The following is an 8,923-nucleotide window of genomic DNA, read 5'->3' on the forward strand; positions in this document are numbered from 1 at the left end:
TCTCGTGTTATTAACGTTATTGTGTTTTTTTACATTTCTTCTTTATTTTTTCGTGTTTTCACGTTTAGTTTTTCGGTTTTTCTCTTTTCACTTTTTTTTTTACATTTTGTTACTTTAAAAAACTCTAAAAATTATGATTTTAGAAAATAAAAAATATAGCTTCATGGCAAATGAAATATTTAAGCTCCGTCTTATTCGGAGTTTTGGTTCCTCTCTGGTTAAGGACTAACTAATGACTGATTTATATTTAGTCATTAAAGTCAGTCTCTAATTCTGTATTTTCTTGTCGTGAATTAATTTTATCAATTCTAAATTTAAAAGAACTGCAATGAACATATTGCTAGCTCAATTCTAAAAGAATTACAATATAATAAATGAAAGAATTAATTTTATCAAATCTAAATTTGCAATGAACATACTGCAGTTGTAAAAGAATTGCAATGAACATATTGCTAACTTAGTTGTAAAAGAATTGGAGCAAAGAATATCAATAACATATAATCCAATTGTAATTATGCACGGAATATATTGCAAATTACCCATAAATTTCTTTTTATCTGAAAGTATGAGAATAGAAAAACAGTCTCTAGGTAAAAAGAACATTTATTAAAAAGTAGAATAAAGCTCTTTCCACTTCAGAAGAGAATCCAAATTCTCTTTTATTCCCCGGATTTATATACTTTCATACTTTTACATTCAAAATAAAAACAAACAAAAAAGAAATTAAAAAGGCTAAATGCCTCTCTTTCTGTGGAATACAGATTTTCTCACTTTTCTTAAGCATCAGCCCTTCTTCCTGATCGAGACTTGGACATTGCTAGTGTTGTCTCTTCTCTTCCGAACTTCAATCTCATTGCATCTTCCCTCGATATCTGGAATGCGTTGGCAATTACCTCCGCCGGCATAGCCCGGAAGGCCGATGTTCTTCCGGCAAGATCAGAAGTCATTGCGTTTTCGTTAGTCTTAAAAGCCACATATTCAAATCTATCACACTCTGCCCGTTTCACCATCACGAAGTTCTGTGGCACCGCCAATACTTGTCCTTCTCTTAATGTGCCGTCAAAAACTCTGTTTCCATTCTCGTCGGAAACCTGGATCGTTGCTTGGCCTTCCAAGCAGTATATTATGCTGTGTGCGTTCATGTGCCAGTGGGGCAATCTCACTGCATCCTGCAAGAAACATCGTAGAGTTATAATTAGTTTAGAAATTCTTGATTCCTGCACACGCCATCGTTAAGTGACTTACATTGCGGAGGACAACGTGGGAAGCGCTGAGTTTGATGAAACCAAGAATAGGGAGGTTGTGGCTGTTGACGGTGCTGATACGGCCAACTTCAGGGATGAAAACATCAGCGCGTGAAGGATCAGCAATGTTTTCCTTCATCCTCATGGTGCAGAAAGTCTCCTCTGCGCCATTATCACATGAGCCTCCGCGTCGGCGGCAGCTTAGCTCTTGTTGAGCGCTCATCTCTTGTTGAGTCCTTGGTGGCCGGACAACGGAAAGCTCACCTTCAACTCTGACAATGCTTCCCCTGAAATCATTCTCGCTCTGAAGCTTCCTGGCCAAGTCCTGGTTAATGTTGAAAGCTTCAGCGATCAAGCTTGAAGACAATCCACAGAAGATGTTGTTGCAAGATCCCTGGCTGTGGCGGCGGGTGAATGGTTGCTGCCTACCCTCACGGGGGCGTTCAGATAGTTGTTTGAACTCGTCTTCTGGGTTACCAGCTAGATAGAAATGCTGAGACACATAGTCAAAAAAAATAAAAGACTTAGTATATGTGTGAAATTAGAAATTTAGAGTGCAAATTAACCAATATTTAGGATAAAAATCATACTCTAGGATTAGTGTCGAGCTGGTTGCCGATGTTGGTGGTGTCAAGAACATTAACCATAACAACATTCTCATTCCCATCATTATAACACCAATGAGCAACTCCGGCAGGCAAAGCAATAACATCACCACGCCTGAAATGGCGAATCTTCTGGTGTTGATCTTGATCTTGGCTGCCTCCTCTAGATTGCTGAGATTCTGAAACGTTTCAGGGCATCCAGAGAACAAAGCACCAGTCATACCTCTACCTTGAACAATGTACATCAGCTGAGAAGCATTGCTATAATGAGGTAATAAAAGGCCTTTGGGTTCAATGGTTCGCCTAACAACAGCCACACCAGTGCATTGAAACTGGTCATGGTTTGGGTTCCATGATTCAATGAAACCAGCTTCACATTGGATTTTAGTGTCTGGTTCAAGTGCGCTGAGGCGTACGAGCTGGCAGTCGTTTCGCTGCTCTAGATTGAAGCGAGCTAAGCAGCCTTGGAATAGGACAAGGCAGCAGAGAGAAAGAGTGAGCAGGAAAGGGTTACTCATTTTCGTAGTAATGGATGAAGAGGAGTGATTGATTATGAGAGATTGTGGTTTGGGAAGTGAAGAATTGAATGGTATTTATAAAAAGAAATGAAGAAGTTGTAGAGACAGATGGTGGCTAAGGAGATGATTTATGTGTCTTGAAATTGTTTGATTTGCATTCCTACTTACACCTCATAAACCCTTCTATATATTGGCAGCTGTCCTACAACTTCACTACTATGTCTATGTGTCCACTGAAAATATAGAGATAAGATAATAGCTTTAAGTGTTTTTTAGAGAAGTGGGAACTTAGTTTTAACATAGAAAATAGTACTATTTTAGCTTATGTAAATACTGTTTGTATAATGGAATTTATAGAGTTAAATTGATACAATTTTACAAACTGTGTTTCAAAGTTTTGTTATTCAAAGTTTTAATTACATAAATTAAGGTTAAAATAATGTTATTATGTATATTGAAACTAAATCCTCAATTCTCCAAAAATTTAAAGTTACTTTGTTACCTTATTCATAAAATATAATAATCTAACCCTATATGATCATATTATTAGCTTTCTTCCAAAATTATTTTTTTTTGGTTATTTTACATTGGAAATATCTTTTACTAATATAGTCCCGTTGATCCATTTTCAAATATTGGATTCACTTAATTCACGTTCTAATTCTCATTCTATAGGATCATTCATTGTTTAGGACTTGGGACTCGGTATGACTTCTTCAAGATTATGTCTTTACAGAAGCTATGTAAATAACACCATAATTAGTGATAATGCATTCTTACATCTGAATTTAGGTGGCATTTTAGTGAATTAACTTGTTAAATACATATGTTCTCAAAAGAGTGTATTCATAATTTCTTGAAGATGCTCATTTAAACAAAAATTTGTAGAATTAAACAGTCTACATGCTGTTGCCCATAGACAAACAAAACTAAAAAAGCTAAGCGTTCACGGTAAGAAAATTGTTAATTAGAAACTCAGTAAGAATCCTTTTTTTTCTTTTTTTGGTTACATACAAAACGGTTTTTAATTAGTCACCAATTGAGTCCCAATTGAATTGAGTTAGTGGCAAAGCAAGGTAATAAATTTAGGGCTCAGAGTGGTCTCAAAATGTCTATGCAGGCAAGCGAAGTTTGCGACCATGACTGACTTAGCTACCGCAATATCGGTTGCTAAGCCAAAAACAAATGACGCACAAAAGTCTTTATTTTAATACACTAATTCCTATTTATTTATAGAAATTTATACACAAGGTTAAAAAGGGTAAATAAAAATGGGGATATGTAGTATATGGAGAGAGAAGCAGTATCCAGATGTCAATGGGGATTCTACAGCGTCTGTTCGTCGCGCCACATACCCTGCCCTTCACGTGCTTGCCTTTTTTGTCCCTTTTATCAACAATTCATGCTTCTCTCATATGCTCTTTGTTTTTTACCTACCTGCCCAACAATCTCATCCATCATTCACCAAATAAGACATAAATCTCCCTTTAATAAAAAATAATAAATTTTAGATATCAAAGTTCATATTATTATATATACAAATAAATTTTAGATATCAAATTTCATATTATTTGAACTGTTGTTAGGGGTAAATGATAGTAATACATTTATAATAAAAAAATTACTATATATATTTAAAAAATATTTTGGATCCCTTTCAGCACGGGCTCGTAGGCGGTCGAAACGTCGGGCCTCAACATCAATTACATATATTAGTGATTTGTTTTTAATTATTGATTCAGACTATTCAAAGAGGAAAGAGTAATATGACTATGACGCAATAGAATGAACAAATTCTCCTTCCTAACTGTTGATTTGTGTCCTATTTAGAAACCTTCAAAATTCCACGAACTTTGATAATGCGAAAAATTACAATTTCATTAATAATAATAATATGTCTCCTTAAAAAGATAACAGACCTTTAAATAGGCGGATAGAATCCTAAAGGAAACGAAAAACCTAATTAGAAAATGAAAATGACAACTCCCTATAGTCGCCTAAAACACAAAAATGTGAAATCGAAGGCCTTGAAGGCCAAATTTGGCTAAAAAAATACCCAAACATCATGGCAAAGTCATGTGTTTTGCTCCCGAATCCCGATTCCATGCAAAATAAGGGGGTGAAATCGTGAAAAACCAAAACTCCGCTACTTGATAGAATTTACCGAAATGTCATTAGATCATACTTTTCCATAACTTCACGACTTGTTCTTCAATTGCATCATTTTTCTTTGGGTGGATAAAATTCACCCTCGAATTGTCATCATCAGAAGAATCACCCGTGTAAGAAACCAAATGCTTAACATTAAAAACATTCGTCGTGCGAATATGACTTGACAACTGCAAACGGTAGGCATTATGACTGATCTTCTTAATGATTTCCACTGGCCCAATCTTTTTACCAGATCCGTTCCAGAATAGATGTCTTTCTAGATAAAAAAAAAATTTGTTCCATAATACATGACTTTTTGATTCAATCATGCACATTAATTGTTTTTTTACCAAATATACACTTATTTAAGTTGCCTTTTATTTTGGAATTAGACAGAAATTTATTAGTTGATGCGATTAATACAAGAGTAACAAAGTCTTTTAGTTAAAATTAACTACATTTCTTATTTATAATATATTATACATTAACCTTAAAAGACATCTATTGTGGAATGGAGAGAGTAGTTATAATAATCGCGTAGATAAAATTTGTCTTTAGTAAGAACAGCCAACACAAAATCCAATACCTCGAACTCAACATGTCGCTGCTTTTTATCAGCAACTTGCTTATACTTGTTTGTCGCTTTAAACAGGTTGTCATGGACTGCCTGATGAACTTTGTGCAAGCCGGTCATAAAAGTAGTTGTTGTCCCATGAACTCGAGCCTTGTCCGGTAAGGGTAGCAAGTCAAGTGGTCCTCGAGGAATAACAAAATAAGCCACGACAAAAGGCTAAATCTAGTGCTCCTGTTTACAATATGATTATGAGCAAACTCAGCTTTTTGTACAACTTCATATCCCAACTCTTCACGTGTTCTCCAACTAAGCATCTCAATAATTTGCCTAATGACCGATTCACGACTTCGGTTTGTTCATCCGTATATGGGTGACAGGCACTATTGAAGTTTAACTGGGTATTCACCATTTTCCACAGACTAAGACAAACATGGCTAAGAGACCTGGTATCTCGATTAGACACGATACTCATAGGCAACCCGTACAACTTATACACTTCTCTAAAGAACAACTGAGCAACACGAACAACATATGGTTTTCTTACATGGAATAAAATGCACCATTTTTTAAAATCGATCCACAACCACAAAAATAAAATCATTACCATGTTGTGTCTCAGATAACCTAAGTACAAAATCAATACTGATGTCACGATTGAGATGGAACATGTAATGTCATATACAAGCTTATATTAGTTGTCGTTCCTGTTAAGCCCAAAATATACCTAAAATATCATTAATATTTACATCAGTTTTGCTATGAATTTGTGCTGTTTATATCTATTTAGAGTACTTTTATGTCCGAATATGTTTCTTTCATGCAAGGTACCTAAATATTTGGTAAAATCCAAATAGGAACGAAAAGAGGTCAAAAACGAAGGAAAAACCCTAAGTTAGGAGCCAAAAGACGAAGAAATCAGCACACCGATACGAGGAAGATGAGAACAAAGTCAGAAACGGGAGAATAATTCCTATTATCGGTAGAGAATCCAAAATTCTCGGTAGAGAATTATGGGCCGCGACCGAGAATCCCAAATTCTCGATCGCGACACGCTAAAGTCCAGCGCCTCTCTCCTTCGCTTCGAAGACCAAAAACTGCTCCCTCATTCTTGGCCGAGAATTTCCATTCTCGGTAAGATCAGCAGCCTTTGCAGCACTAAATTCACATGTTTAAATCCCAAGAAACGCGTTCGTTCGGATGGATAGATACGACCCTTCACAACAGACACGACACTTCAAACACGACTCTTCAACATCTATAAATAAAGAGTTGATTCAGAGTTGAAGGAGAGAGTAGATTTGTAAGATTAGTGCAGAGTTTATGCAGAAACTCTGACTCAGAAATGAGTCAGAGATTAGAAGTTCAATTTTGTAAAAGCAATATGATGTACACACATTGTTTATCAAATAATTACAAACACATTAGCATTTAGATTTGTTCATATTAGTTTACATTTTGGTAGTAGATAGACCAATCTCTATTCCGAAGATTCAGCGAGAAGGATTTAGTAGAGGATTCGTCCCAGGAGCCTGACAAACTCTAAACGAGGTTCAAGGAAAGGATTGACAAACCGTTCGCTTGAAAGTCGTCGAAAGCTTCCATGTTTCTTGTTCTCTGTAAACTTGTATCAAATTCATACTTCATCTAATAAAGTTTATTCTATTCGATAGATTTTTACGTAGCACTTATGGTAAATGATCCGAAGTGAGTTCTGGTGTTTTCATTAAAACGTAGTTGAATTCAAAATCTTTACAAGGAAACTTTGTTGAACACTTAGGCAAATTGGTTTGGATAAAGTATTAATTTAGTTAAGGAAGCAATCTAAACCAGTTAGGAGGATTGTTGCGTTCAAAGCCTTTTAATTGAAGGAGTTTACGTTATTACATTTATATAATTGTTTACAAAGTTTAAAGTTATTTTCTTTGCTTAATGCAAACGAATACATTTATTCCCTTTTTCTAAAGCATTAAACGTTTTTGTCTTGTAAATTTATACTCAAAACAGAATTGATTTCTAACGTTCTACATACTCTAATCTAATTCTTATTCTATCAATTTCAAAACCAAATCCAATTAAACGATTTTCCATATTATAAACCTTGAAAGTAAATCAAACTGAATTAAAATAAGTTTTTCGTTAAAAAACGTTCCCTGTGGGATCGATGTCTTTTTATTACTACAAGCGAAACCGTGCACTTGCGGAAATCGCTCAACAAGTTTTTAAATTCTCGGTCGTGGCCCGCTAAATCCTAGCATCTCTCTTTTGTGTTCCGAAGACCAAAACCTGCTCTCTCATTCTCGGTCGAGAATTTCCATTCTCGGTAAGATCAGAAATCCTTGCACCACCACATTCACATGTTTAAATTCCAAGAAACACGTTCGTTCGGGTGGATAGAAACGACTCTTCGCAGCGGATACGACTCTTCACAACGGATACGACCCTTCAATCACGACTCTTCAACATCTATAAATAAAGAGTTAATTCAAAGTTGAAGAAATGAGAGTGGGTTTGTAAGATTAGTGCAGAGTTTATGCAGAAACTCTGACTCAGAAATGAGTCAGAGATTAGAAGCTCGATTTTGTAAAAGCAATATGATGTACACACATTGTTTATCAAATAATTACAAACACAGTAGCATTTAGATTTGTTCATATTAGTTTACATTTTGGTAGTAGATAGACCAATCTCTATTCCGAAGATTCAGCGAGAAGATTTAGTAGAGGATTAGCCCCAGGAGCCTGACAAACTCTAAACGAGGTTCAAGGAAAGGATTGACAAACCGTTCGCTTGAAAGTTGTCGAAAGCTTCCATGCTTCTTGTTCTCTGTAAACTTGTATCAAATTCATACTTCATCTAATAAAGTTTATTCTATTCGATAGATTTTTATGTAGCACTTATGGTAAATGATCCGAAGTGAGTTCTGGTGTTTTCATTAAAACGTAGTTGAATTCAAAATCTTTATAAGGAAACTTTGTTGAACACTTAGGCAAATTGGTTTGGATAAAGTATTAATTTGGTTAAGGAAGCAATCTAAACCAGTTAGGAGGATTGTTGCGTTCAAAGCCTTTTAATTGAAGGAGTTTACGTTATTACATTTATATAATTGTTTATAAAGTTTAAAGTTGTTTTCTTTGCTTAATGCAAACGAATACATTTATTCCTATTTTCTAAAGCATTAAACGTTTCTGTCTTGTAAATTTATACTCAAAACAGAATTGATTTCTAACGTTCTACATACTCTAATCTAATTCTTATTCTATCAATTTCAAAACCAAATCCAATTAAACGATTTTCCATATTATAAACCTTGAAAGTAAATCAAACTGAATTAAAATAAGTTTTTCGTTAAAAAACGTTCCTTGTGGGATCGATATCTTTTTATTACTACAAGCGAAATCGTGCACTTGCGGAAATCGCTCAACAGTTCCCTTCGAGACTTAGCAGATCTTGCACGGTGCACTAATTTCTCAATCTATTTTTTAATAGTAGGCCAAAAGTAAACTACAAAATCCGATCTCTACCAACATGACCCTCTCCATACAGCTCTTTAATAATTTTTACTCTCCAACTACAATCTAGGATACATAGGTGGTTGTCTTGAAACAGAAATTCATCAAGTACATGGAAATTTTGTCCGCTCTCTTGCTTAAAATTTTGCTAATATACTAGAAAAATATGGGTCAATCTTATACAAATCAGCAAATGAGTCAAAACCAGGTATCTCAGTAGAAACACAGGTTAATAGTCCCTTCCGCTAGCTCAAAGCATCAGCCATCATGTTGCTCACTTCGAACTTATCTATCACCATAAAAGTCAACCTCTAAAGGTAAC

General features: G+C 35.1%; 1 pseudogene; it reads right to left on the reverse strand.

Moving 5' to 3' along the window:
* Positions 1-587: 587 nt before the first annotated feature.
* On the reverse strand, positions 588-2,382 carry LOC136228835 (11S globulin-like; annotated as a pseudogene).
* Between the last annotated feature and the right edge of the window lie 6,541 nt (positions 2,383-8,923).

This window comes from Euphorbia lathyris, chromosome 5, assembly GCF_963576675.1.
Source record: "Euphorbia lathyris chromosome 5, ddEupLath1.1, whole genome shotgun sequence".
Lineage (NCBI taxonomy): Eukaryota > Viridiplantae > Streptophyta > Magnoliopsida > Malpighiales > Euphorbiaceae > Euphorbia > Euphorbia lathyris.